We start from the raw sequence: 14606 nt of genomic DNA on the forward strand, positions 1-14606 counted from the left end.
TCTTGTATCCTGCTAGTTTCCTGAAGTGGTTTTCAGCTGTAGGAGTTCCCTGGTAGAGTTTATTGGGTCACTTATGTAAACTATCATATCTATCATCTGCAAATAGAGACACTTTGACTTCTTCCTTTCCAATTCGGATCCCCTTGATCTCCCTTTGTTGTCTTATACAATTAGCTAGAACTTCTAGTACGATATTGAAGAGATATGGAGAGAGAGGGCAGCCTTGTCTTGTTCCTGATTTTAGAGGAATTGGCTTATGTTTCTCTCCATTGATTTTGATGTTGGCAGTTGGTTTGCTGTATATTGCTCTTATTATGTTTAGGTATGTTCCTGTTATCCCTGATCTCTCCAAGACCTTTACCAAAAAATGTCCAGGGCCAGATTGATTCAATGCAGAATTCTACCAGACATTCAAGGAAGAACTAATAACAATACTCCTCAAACTGTTCCACATGATAGTAACAGAAGGTTCATTGCCAAACTTTTTATGAGGCCACAATAACCTTGGTACCCAAGCCTCACAAAGACACAACTAAGAATGAAAACTACAGACCAATATCCCTGATGAACATCTATGCAAACATACTCAATAAAATATTGGCAAACTCAATTCAAGAATACATCAGAGAAATCATCCACCATGACCAAGTAGGCTTCATCCCTGGAATACAGCGATGTTTTAACATACGAAAATCTATCAATGTGATCCACCATATAAACAAACAGGTGTTAGTGGACTCAACAGGAGGTGTGCATAGAGAAGTTTTCTCTTAGCTGCCAGGTTGGAGACCTTAGGCATCTGTTCCTTTAGTAGGTGGATAAGGAGGGTTGAGTGAAGCTTCAGCCATAAGGTGAAGTGTGTTGCAAGTAGCACCATTCTGCTCCCCAACCTCAGTGTATCTAATGCAAATGTTCATCTGAATACAACTCAATTCAGACTCTGACCTTAAAAAGCTGCCATTAAAGTCTTGACCGGGATGTGGAGCAGATGCAAAGGCATCCACTTTTACATCCACCACCTGATTCCTTGTTTCCTATTCTCCAGGGCAACCCAGGGCAGTTATGCTCTGATTAAGTATGGATTCATTATTTCAGTATTATTGAAGCATTGCATCAGAAACTCTGGGTTTCAGTTTTCCTTTCCACTCACCAGGACTTTTAAGTGCACAGGGAGGCTTTGCTCTTTTGCTCCTGCCCACACAGCAGAACTAATACAGTATTCTTGTTCCTCCCTGGATTCTTTGATCTCACATTTCACCCCAATCAAATAGTCCAGCCCTCCAGATATGAGAGAGTGTTTCCATTGTGTTGTACTTTCCAATTGATTTTCTCACTTCTTTCAATTAGTCACTCAATCTCTCCTGCTCTAAAAAGGTTACACCTTTGGAGATGCCTACCTGTCTCAAATTCCTTTGCACCACTAATCTCTGGAATATATTCCCAGACACTTTTCTGAAGCCTTGTCTCTGTCCTCAATAGTGTAGGAATGAACTGCTGAGTCAGATGATTGGTTTCTGCTTGCATCTCTCTCACTGTTAGCACAAGGAGACCCAGAAGATGGAATAAGCTCCTGACACAGCAGTTGCTGCTGGCAGTTTAGGAATTAAGTTCATACCTACTTTGCATCCACTCTGGAGTTTGACTTGGTGTCATCACTTCTTGGAAAAATCAGTGGCTAGGTTTGTTTACTAGATGCAACATCTTGTTAGCCTCTAATCAACCTGTAAGACTCAGGCATTATGGTAACCTGACTCTGTTACATGGGAGAGTGCACTGAAGAATTTACTCTGCTCAGCCCAGAGTTCCATGAATACTAGTGTGCCCACAGGACCCAAGACCCCTATAATGACAGATTTTGCCCAGTTACACTCCCTCCCTCTTCTCTCTTTCAGGCTTTTTGTTCTCTTGCTGTTATTTCTGCTCTCCCCCCTCTCATCTCTTTGTGCTCCTGTCTCCCCATTCTCTCCTGTCACCTGTCTATGTGTCTGTTTCTCTTTATCTCTTTTTTTGTTGATTCCATCTCTTTCCCCTTACTAATAAAACTTCTCACTCAAGTTCTGGCTGCCTGGCATGTTTGTACCCCACCTTAGTCACCCTCTCCTTCCATGGAATCTGCAGTGGTCCTCCATGAAGGACTACCATTAAGTTTATCTTAATATTGTATCAAGAGGACATTGTCATGAGATATTCACCCTACTGGTACCCAAAGACAACGGAGTAGACATCACTGAATTTATATAGTGCTGGTTCAGGTGTAATGTGGGGCAACATATTTCTCCATTATATCTGTCTTTGTTAAAAGTCAATTGTTAGTAGAGGGAGGATGTGGGGATTCAACTCTTTGCCTGACTGATATCCAAAGTGCTGACCTGAATTTTAAATTTTCCTACTTGTGTTGATGCCATGGCTGGTCTGGTACTCCTGGGTATATAGTAGCCAACTTAACTGTCTCATTCCCTGTTGTAGCTGGGATTGCTGGATCATGATTAGAGGTACTCCACTACCCAGTTGTAAGGTGAACTTTTAGAACAGGATGACACTACTCATATGCATATCATGGTTAGGGTTTCATTTTTTCTTCAACCTTTTAAAGGATTTTCCTCTATGTGAATGTATATGTTTCTTACATATGCCTTTCTTGTTTAAAAATGTCCTTGTAGCTTTACTTTTTCAGTCAGAAAATACTCACCAATTTGAAATATTTTTATTTTTTCAAATATGTAGGTTACTGTTTGCTAAATTCTAGTGACTAACTATCGGTATCAAAAATGATACAGTTATGATTTTTTTTTTGCAATGTTTGTGTCTCTCTGTGGATGTTTTCCTTCCACATGCAAGATTTCTTATAATGATCACGCATCTTGCACTCTCTATTTGCAAAAGAGGACCTTCCAGGACTGATAATCCTGCCTCTACCTCCTAAGTGTTGGGGGGTGGGAGGGTAAGTGTGTTTCACTTAGCCTCTTACCCTCATTATGTTTTTTAATTTGTATTTGAAAGAGTCTTTCTATTTTGCATAGCCCAGATTCAAAATCTGGCTGTCTCACCATATTACCAATCTGAGTCCTGGATTCATAGGCAGTTTGAGCTTGTGAAAAATATGCTGGCTGACCAAGGTTATGTACAAGGAAGAAAACTGGGTAAATAACTCCAAGGTGAACCTCAGACTGTTTTATGTAAAAATTTAATCATCAAAAGAGCTGGAAATAGCTCTAGGCTGGAAAATTTTCCCCAGGGTCTATAGCTGTGCAGCCTGTTCCCATTCTTAGTATCTGGAAATCTGATAACCCAGTATGGATTGTCCCTTATGTGCAGAGTTCTTACCTATTCCACATCTTGGAGTTAACCCCAGTGGTGTCAGGCCTAATGATATCTGGCAGATGGATGTTAATCATGTTCCTTCCTTTGGCCAACTACAATTTGTACATGTATCTGTGGATATCCATTCTCATCTCATATTTGCCTCTACTCATACTGGAGAAAGGCTTAAGGATGTTAAGAGCCATTGTTTACAAACCATTGCTTATATGGAAATGCCCAGACAATTAAAAAATGATAATGGACCAGCTTATACTAGTCAGGGTTTTAACCCTTTTTTTGAAAAAAAAAAAAAAAAGAATTTCATCACACATAAGACAGGCATCCCTTATACAGCTCAGGGTCAGGCCATGGTAGAGCGTGTGCATCGCACAATTAATGCCTGTCTTCATAAAAAAAAAAAAAAAAAGGGGGAGTTTACAGGGTCTCCTCATAATCACATTTCTCTGGTCCTTAATATTTTAAATTTTTTAACTATTCATGGTGCTGCTCGATCTGCAGCCGACTGGCATTGGCACCCTCGGACATCTGACTATGGCTCAGTGATCTGGAATAATGTCACTAATGGAAAATGGAGTGGCCCCAACTCAGTTCTAGTATGGGCCCGAGGGTCAGTTTGTGTCTTTCCACAAGACACAGATAACTCTGTTTGGGTACCTAAGTGGCTGATTCACCATATGTGGAGGGAATGTGATTGTAACAGCCAGAAAGAAGGTCCGATGGGTCTTCAGGAATCTACCCATCCTGATACCTGTGGGTCTGAGTAGCTATATGTGGCCTTTTATCCTAACCACTAATTATAGTTTGAATCAAGAGGCTATAAATTTACACTTTTATACAATGGACAAGAATTTAACCTTCATCTCAGGTACTGTATTCTGGTTCCATTCTTATTGTTGTAAACAATGCTAAAAATTTTGGAGGAAGTTTCAATTGTTCCTAGCAGGTCTGCGGACTGTAACAGCTGTCATGGGCCACGAACCCAGGTGTGGAGCAGAGAGGAAAGTAGATTCTGGGATCATGCCTGCCAGTGCTGCCTTCACCCCTGAAGCAACAGTTTCTACCATAGCCCTCTCGCAATCGGTAAATACTGCAAGCACAGTGGATCAACTATCAGGTGATTTGGTTTAAGCCTTAGCTACCCAAAGCACACTTTATTATCTAGTACAAATTGGCATTTTTAAACTAAATTTACAAACTAATCTCCTATAGGAACACTTGAATTTTTGTGAGAAGCTCATATGTCTTCTTGTTCTGTCTTTCACACATATCTGTGTTAATTCATCATTTTTCTCCAGAAATCCTGGAGTGATCAGTTTTTAAGTTATACACATGCTTTAGCCATGCAGGTCATTAACATCTATGAAACCTGAGTGCCACTTGCCAATGCAGAAAGCTTTTTACAAGGACTTCAACTTGTGGGCAGATCATTTGGGTTTGTAGGCCTTGCACTTGGTGCTATTTTGCCACAGCACTAAAGAGGCCCGGGCCAACTTTCTAACAAGACAGATACTGTCTTTGACTCAAGAGAAAATGCCTCTGCCCACATGAGGCTGAACAAACTATTCACCAGTGAAGGGTAAGGCAGAGGGGGCAAATATCTAACCTAAGATAGGAAGGTTACGGGCCTGGGTGGCTTCTCCAATGATGGGTAAGGAATTATGCCGATGTTTTCTGCCACCTAAGGCAGGTGTTAGTTTATATTACAAGAAAGGGGGACCTGTAGGGCCCTGCATGGACCCCTGAGGTGCCTTGAGCTAGCCTGAAGCTGTTGGAGGGAACTCCTTGCCCCAAGGCTTTTGTTGGTAGTCTTCCCATTTTGATGACACACACCTGGTGACAACACACAACTGGTAGGTAGGAGCTAAGCCTAACCTTCCTATAATTTTTCTATTGTGCTGTGAGTCAGTATTTAAGCCCATTCTTTCCCCACTATTATTATTGTTGTTGTCATTGTTGTTCGTCTCCACTGTTATTGTTTCACGGGTTCTTTCCCTTCTTTTTAGTTTTATTTTTTCCTCCTTCACGTTTTCTCCCTGCATGCCCTGCCAACGCCTGTGTCCCCCCTCACACACATGACCTGGCCCAAGTCAAGGAACAGAAAATAACAAGAAACAACTGAAAATAAACATGCATATCATGTAACATAGGTGGAGCAAGTTCAAATATGTAACCCACATATATAACCCAACCACCAATGTATCGACCACATATTTATTTCCCTTCCAACCCCAACCACACCCTGGTAAAGCAAATATAAACATGTTATCCATGTGAATTCATGTGTTTACTGCATGTCCTCATGTTAATTACATGAACTCGTATGTAAACTCTGAGGGCTCCTACGTTTGCTGCAGCAGCTCAGATGTTGCCCACATGACTTCGCGTGCTACTTACATGCTAAGTATGTGACACCAATGCATACTACCCAGTTACACATGCTAGCTACATGTGATCTCACAGTAAGTACATGAAGCCATAATGTAAGTACATGACCATGTATGGTAAGTACATGAATACCATGTTGTGCACATGGGCTCACATATTAACTACAAGGGATCACATGTCAAATACACAGGCTCACATGTTAACTACATGGGCTCACATGTTAACTACATGGATCTACAAGGCAAAAACATGACCTCATAAGTCAACTTCCCAAACTCACATATCGAGAGGCTCACATGTCAACTATACGTGCTCACATGCCATGTACACAGGTTCCAATGCGCACTGCACTGGCTCACATGGAAAAACCATGACTCCATACGTGAACTGCATGTAATGGAGGCGGCGCCAGCCGGGATGTCATGTGTACACGCGACATACACAAGTGTTGTGGAGCTGGCGCATTAGGATCACAGAAGCCACAGGCATGACATGCGTGTAAAACAAACGACAAGCATGTAAATCACAGGGACTTCATTTATTCAGCTACATACATGTGTACACACACGCCTGTTCACCAGAAGCGGCCCTTGCAGCACAGGAAGCTCACGGCATCGCAGAAGCCATCATGGTACAGAGACTCCAGGCTTCCACGGGACGGCGGGAAGAGCGTTCGGGCCAGGCAGGCGACATTGGTGGTGGAGATCTAGGCGGGGCCGGAAATGAGTGTGGGTGGAGCCAGAAGTGTGTGTGGGCTGGGCTGGAAGTGAGGTTGGTGTGAGCATGCTGTGACAGGAGTGGCCACGGAAGCCCCACACGGCTCACCTCCACGTCCTGTCCAGTCACATGCATGCAAGAGCCAAGACCTTGGCCAGGGTTGCGGGGCGAGATGTCATGGTGTCCACAGAATGTGGATACGGTGAGGGTGCAACATCCAGGGGGCAGGGGGAGGCTGCGCAATCTGCCCAGGGCTGGGGAGATGGGGGGCCAGGGGACATGAGAGGAATGGCCACAATATACACGCGTGTTCGGGGTCACCTGTCACAGACACGCGTGACCACACCCACCCACCCCGCCCCTTACCGCCCCGCCCACCTGACCCTGGAACTCCACGGGCTTCAGCCTTGAGTAGATGGGGATGAAGCAGCTGGCGAGAAGGATCTGCACATGATGGGAAACAGGACACGCATGAGGGGAAACGTGGGACACATATGAGCAAAACGATACACGCATGTGCAAACATGCGACACGCATGTACAAACACAGATGAAACATACATGTAGGAAACACGGAACATGACATATTCTTACACTTTCGGCCCTGCCCCCTCACCTGTACGAGGTCCTCGGGTCGGGAACTGGAACACCAGGCGGTTCTGGAGTGTGTTCACCACAGTCAATGACACATAGAGCCGGCCATGCACCAGGACGTGAGCATGGGCTGGGAGGATCCGGTCCAGGCTGGACCTGATGGTGCGGGGGAGGGGGGAATCATGTGACCTGTGACCCCTGACATGGGATCCACATGTGTGACCCATGACATGTAACATGTACCATGTGACGTGTGCCCCACCCCATCCCCCTTACCCCCCCATGCACCTCAGCCGCTCCAGGAGTTGGAAGCTGGGTGTGGCCGCGCCCAGTGCTTGCTGCCTGGCATCCTCGGCCACGTTGTGTGCGAAGCCTGTGCAGGCCTGTGGGAAGGGTGGGAACCACACACGTGACCCCTGACATGTAACATTTCACATGGAATATGTCACATGTGCCCCGTCCACACTCACCTCCAGCTGCTCAGGGTAAGTCCGCAGCACTGCTTCCACCAGGGCCCCGCCCGACGCCCCTTCCTAGCCCCTGACATCACCCAGCAGCCCTGCCCCTTGTGCCTACAGCCCAGCAGCCACTGCCAGGTGGTAAATGCCCAGGAAGCCACAGGCCCTGAAAGACAGGTGCAAGGGCGGGGCCATCCGGGGCGGGGCGGAGCCTATGGGGCATGTGGGCGGAGTTTCCGGGGGAAGGATGGGGTCACGTGAGGAAAGGAAGCCACGCCCCCTCACAAAAAGAATGACAGAAATGGCGCCTCTGTCTTCACTGCTGCTCTCCGGGACTACGTTTCCCAGAAGGCTGCGCGCTGGACCTTGCTCCCTGTGATGTCACTGTCCGGCGACATCCCCTCAGCTTCCCACACTGTAGAATTTTCCCAGCAGTCTCAGAGCCCCGCCCGTCTCAGGGTGGAAGGGGACTATGATTCCCTGCATCCTTTGCTACACCTACAGAGGTCGCTGTCATTGTCCTCACTGGTGCACCAGGGCCCTTCAGTGTCCTACCAAGATGGCGGCTTCTCTGCATGAAGCCTCTGTTCCCATGGCCACTGCCAGGGACTATTACTCCCTGCATGCACTGCAGGGCCTGGCCGGTTGCTCTGTGTGTGATGGCACAGGGCAGCGCCTTCTCCCTCCACATCTGCAGCAATGGCATCATTGCATTCTTTCTCACAGATTTGAGGAATAAAATGAATGAATAAAGAGATAATTTCTCATAATTCACCCCTAGAGAGATAACAAAATGATATCAACATTGATATCAGGAAATGAATAAATAATGAAATCACAAGAGACAGTTTAACACCAACATGGTGGATGGAGACTCCACTCTTCCTGGAGTAGAAAAAGACAGATTTGAATAATGAAATAATCAGGTAGTTAGATCGTCTGTCACACTTGAGTCACACAAGGTGGCACCAAACTTCAGGGTTCCCAGATTATATAATGAAACAATTTAATAATTACATCTTTAAATATGTAAGTTGGTGACCTTTTTGTATCATCAATTCCTGGGCAGACTTGCCAGATACGGAAAAGTATGCTTTCATCACGGATTTTAAAAATTCCATAGGTTAATCGTCAGATCATTATACTGTCTTGCCTGAAGAATTCTGCTGGCCTGGCATCAGGACCAGCACTTGAATCTCTGTTGTGGTGTGGCAGGACGTGAGATAATGGGCCCAATCCTGGCGTAGCAGTAGTAGCCAAAATGTTGATATCAGGTGAAAAGATGGCAGCATCAGGGGCACCATAGCTGAGAGAATGATGTTCTTTCGTGTTCTGGGTCATGATCATTTTCCCAGGTCTTGGTGATGGTGCCGACCTCCTTGTGCCACTACTTCTTATCATAGGTCACAACTGATGTGAAGCTGTGGAAGAAGAGCAGGTAGTCAACACCCAGACCGCCATGCCAGACTTGGTGAAGTCCTTATACTTCTCAGAGGGCACCATGCAACCTTCTGGACTCTTGTCACCCAGCATCCCTAGTACTCTGTGAGATATATAGATCATTCAGAAAATGCTCTACCCATGTCTACAACTTTCCTAATCTTGTCCCTGACAGATATTTGCACCCTAATCATAATCGGTGATGGCATTCTCTGTCGTTTAAATAATTTAAAGAAATAAATAAATAAGTCAGTAATAGCTAACTGTCACAATAAAGAGGTTATGTAGCATTTTACTGGCAGGGAAGCATGGCCAGTCTCCAGTCATGAAGGAGGTCATCATCACCAATTGAAACAATGAATTATCGCAGAGTTGAGTCGTAAAATTCAACATCATGCACACCTGAGAAATTACTGTAGATCAGAAATTACATTTGTTCCCAGAAACTCAACTTTCTGAATCACGCCATTGTTGTGGGTGGGAGGTAAATGGTAATAGCACTCTGATCACGTATTGCTGAATGAAGATCCCCATCACCTCTTTTTAACAGTTTCTAAACTTTGTGTAAATCATGTAAGAAAACCTGAATTTTGAATGAGATGTTCATAAATTCCAGAAGCCAAACTTACAGTTTATGAGTGAATGTCCCCACAAAACACAAAACACCCTGTGATGCACAATGGTGTCACCTGGTCTCAACTTTTCTATCTGGCAGAAAAAATATTCTGTATATGAAAACTAGAACTTTATGGCACACCAGGCTTTAATGTTCACTGTGACCTATTTGTGACCCCTTGAGCAGCTTATAAAAGCCATTTTCTATTGGATGAGGATGGGGCTTGTTACTCTTTATAAATCAGGGGTGTCTCCTTTATCATGTTTTGGAGATAACTGTCTGCACAAGACTGGAGATCAAATGTCTATTTTAGTATCCTAATCTGTAACAGACCTGGTTACTGTACTATTCATCTTTGGGTTATTTTTTAGGCATCACTCCCTCAGCTAAATTCTATTTTGTGTTACTCAATATCCTGTAAGAATTGGTAAATATTTTGTAACAACAATTCTAATTTTTCTCATCATAGCTTATTGGTGGAGGATTATCTAACACAAGAATGTCATTTATGTATGACTTTAGTGACCCATGCCTTTAATCCCAGCACTACGAAGGCATAGGAAGGCGCATCTCTATGAGCTTGGGGCTAACCTGCTCTACAGAGCAAGTCCCAGGTCAATTTCCTAACCTTTACAAAGAAACACTTTATTTGAAACAAAAAATCAATAAACCCTGGCACAAAACATATAAATTAAATAAATATAAAAAATAAATTAAATTATTGGCATTTGCAGGATATACCAAATTGATTCCAAATGGGGAATCTCCCTTAGCCTACAGCCATGGGAGAAGGCCCTACCACAAAGGGCAGATTGTGATGATGCTTCTTGGTAGGCTGATCTTCCTAGGGAGTGGATAGGGGATGTGATGGGGGGTATGAGAGGATGGGAGGGAGAGGGAGCTGGGATCTATAAGTAAAATAACATCTTTTTATTAAGATTTTTAAAGTACAATATAAATAAATATAAATATATAAAGAAATAAAAAAGAATGCCATCTACAGTATGTATAAAAGTAACTCCTAATTCATCTTATACTGAAATGTTAGATGTGAAGTTAAGAACATCTTGAATGCACTGGGCAAACTGTGCCCCTCCATGTAATGATACTTCCCTTCCATATTCAGAAAAAGCATGTTGGTGTTGACTACAAAAACGTTTACACACAAAGCTCCCTTATTGGAATACATTCCACTTATTAAGCCTCAAAATTAATGTAATCACATTCTGCACCCTGATCTGCATAACTTCTAGGACTACATGGGATCTCATGGAAATTTTAATGAGTCAGATTTCCAACCAGTCTCAGGGAGTCCCTGCCTCACAGTCTCTGCCTCTAAATACCATCCTGTTCATCTTAGGATAGCATTCCCTTGCTTACCATTCTATGTCTTCCTTGCTCTTCCATGCTCCTCACAGTTCCTACAACAGCACTCACAGCAGAGCAACCAATCCAATGGTGCCTGCTGTGCTATAAAATCATACCTGCAGCATGGCTCCAAAAATTTCCTGTAAAACCTTAGATTGGCCTGTGGGCCCAGATTCCCTGATTGGATAGTGAGTCTTGGTTGACAAGAGTAATTCCTCAATGGTTAGAGTGTTCTTAAAGCCAAAGCAGAAACATGCATTTCTTTCTTTTATATTTTCTTATTTATTTATTTATTTATTTATTTATTTATTTATTTTGGTTTTTCAAGACAGGGTTTGGCTGTGTAGTAATTCCTGTCTTGGGACACACTTTCTAAACCAGGCTGGATAATTCAAAATCTTAATTATTATTATGATGATGAGGAGGAGGACTGAGGAGGATGATTATGATTACAACTATAACTACTACTACTTTTGTCATTTTGTAGTAGATATTTCTCATTAATTAATTTTTTTTCTTTATTGATTTTCCAAAACAGATTTTCAATACTGGCTGTCCTGGAACTCTATCTGTAGATCAGGCTGCCCAGAATATTAAAAAATTAAAGAGACTTTAGGAAATAAAATGTGTTTGTTCTATGGCTTCTTGCTCAGATCAGAAGAACTGCAGATCAATTGGAAATTACATTGTACATATAGACCCCAGAGTTTAGAACAGGTAGAAAGAATGAATAGAACCATTAAGGTGGCTTTATCCAATTTAATGCTTGAAACTGGCTCTACAAACTGAGTACAACTCCTGACACTAGCTTTCTATCAGGCCAGCAATGCCCCAGGCCCCCATGGCTTAACTACCTTTGAAATCTTATATGGTAGCCCACCACCAGCTATTGAGGTTTTTGATGCCAAAATTTCTGATTTTTCAAATACTCTCTTCATGCAGGCACATCTCCGGGCCTTACAGATAGTTACTCCAACAAGAGGTCTGGAAGCCTCTGGCAGCTGCCTACTGAGAGGGGTGAAAGGCACACCCCAACCTCATTCCTTCCAGATTGGCGACTTCATCTGGGTCCAGAGACATCAAACAAAGAATCTAGAGCCCTGCTGGAGGGGCCCCTACACTATGCTCCTGACAACTCACACCACCTTGAAAGTAGACAGGATGCTGACTGGATACATGTGTCCCACGTGAAGGCCGCACTACCAGAACATCGGACACAGAACCACGCCCGCCTGAACCAGCATGGAGAATTCAACGACAAGGATGGTTTAAGGGGTTCAGTACCCTGATAGCCATCATCAAGGGACTGCTTATTATATTTCTTTTAATTCTCATCCTTGGTCCCTACATTTTGAATAGACTAGTACAGTCCATGAAGGAACGCTTGTCAGTTGTTCAGGCCCTAATTTTTACCCAGCAGTACCAGCAATTAAAATAAATGGAAACTGAGGAACCATGAATAAAGGGTTTTATTCAGTTAACAGAAAAAGGGGGAATGAAAGACCACCCACACTATACATATTGCCTGTTTGAGCTGCTCTTGCCAACTTGCCAAGGTCAAGTTATGGCATAGTACAGGAGGGAACCAGATAATCCTCTCATCTGTTGCCAACCAGATATCTGTGGTCTGCAGCTTGGACCAAAGCAAGGTCAACAGGATTGTATCTGGGAACAGAAGGTCCTGGGAACATTTTATTCAAGACCACTAGAATGCTGAGATATTCATAACTGAATTCTTTGTGCAAAAGCTGAATAAACAACTCTGTCCTTGGTTAACCACAATTGCTTTATTTACATGGACTAATGAAATCCCTGTAAACATGCTTCTGCTTCCTTAAGCCTGCTTCTTGCCACCCCAACCCTATATAAACTACATATGTTTTAACCAAGGCACACTCAGTCTCTCGAGGGACTGTGGCATCCTCAGGTACCTGTGTATTCAATAAACTGCCTCTTGTGCTTGCATTCAGTGGTCTGGTCTCGCCTTTTGGGGCAAGGGACTCTCAGTGATAGACTCCGTCTCCTTGAGGTCTTTCACCTCACAGTCTCTCTGACCCCAAATACCATCCCCTTCATCTTAGGATAGCATTCTCTTGCTTACCATTCTATGTCTTCCTTGTCCATGCATGCTCCTCACAGTTTCCTACAGCAGCACTCACAGCATAGCATCCATTCTAATCATGCTTCTTGTGCTATAAAATCAAGCCTGCAGCATAGCTCCAGGAAGTTTCCTGAAAAACCTTAGATTGGCCTGTGGGCCTAGATTCCCTGATTGGCTAGTGGGGCTTGGGTGACAAGAGTAAATTCCTCATTGGTTTTAGAGGGCTAAAAGAAAAAGGAGAAACATGCATGTTTTTATTATTTATTTATTTATTTATTTATTTATTTATTTATTTTGGTTTTTCATGACAGGGTTTCTCTGTGTAGGACTTCCTGTCTTGGAACACACAGTGTAGAACAGGCAAAATCAGAATCCTAATAATTATGATGATGATGAGGAGGAAGAGGTGGATGATTATTATGATTACTACTTTAACTACTACTACTACTACTACTACTCTTGCTGTCATTTTGTAGTAGATTTTTCTCATCAATTAATTAATTTATTTATTATTATTTACTTTATTGATTTTCAAAACAGGTTTTCAATACTGGCTGTCCTGGAACTCTATCTGTAGATGAGGCTGCCCAGAATATTAAAAAATTAAAGAGGTTTAGGACATAAAATGTGTTTGTTCTATGGCTTCTTGCTGCGATTAGGAGAACTGAGGGTAATTTTCACCAGCTTGCCACAGGCACATCAGAAATCATGAGAAAAATCATGAAATCATATCACAAACAAGATGATATATTTTCCCCTGACAGACATCTGGGTGATAGCTCCATTGCATTGTGAGTTTTAATCCTGAAATTACTGAGACATTTTTGAGAAATGAATAATAATAAAAAGTTTTTTTCATGATAACTTGAATATTCAGAGAGGAAGTGGCTGGGAAGAATGCCTCTATGAGCACTATAGTGAGCCAGCACAGCTTCCACATTGGGCAGGAGAAAACAGAGCTGCTTTATTCAATGTTTTCTACCTGAGCAGGAATGGAAGAATCAGCCCACTGTGATTGTTGAAAATGGATTTATTGGGCTGTATCGGAAGCTGAGGGCCACATACTCTAACAATGTCTGCCTAACAATGTATATTTCAAGAATTCTGTAATTGCTTGTTTTATGAGTCTAGATGTCTTAGCTGGTCTTCATCGTAAAGGAGTATTTCAAAGAAATGCTTTCTAAAGCTATTAAAGGCATAGACTCAGTAGGATCCATATGGCATCAACTTTGTGGAGCCTGTAAGATATGTCTGCAAGTATGATGATATTTTGTGGTCCTTTAAAAAAATGAAGCTCCATTTTATTCATTCACTAAACTTAAGCCATCTACCAAAGTTAGGGCAATGCCAGAGGACTTCTCTTAATATGTATAAATGGCTAGTTGTAATTGCTTCCCATATAAAATGCACTCCATAACTGCACATACTATCTGCCTTCAGGCACTGTATAGCTGCACTTACTCCGTGCCTGAAGGGTGTGTGTAAACCTAACTGGTCCCAAATCTATTGTTATTTAGATGGGAGTCATTCACCATCAAGGCTAATGCATCTTGTATCAGGAAAGATAATGTCTTAAGTACAATAGAGTTCCTGCACAGAATCCCAGA

Source organism: Phodopus roborovskii, unplaced genomic scaffold (assembly GCF_943737965.1).
Source record: "Phodopus roborovskii unplaced genomic scaffold, PHOROB, whole genome shotgun sequence".
Lineage (NCBI taxonomy): Eukaryota > Metazoa > Chordata > Mammalia > Rodentia > Cricetidae > Phodopus > Phodopus roborovskii.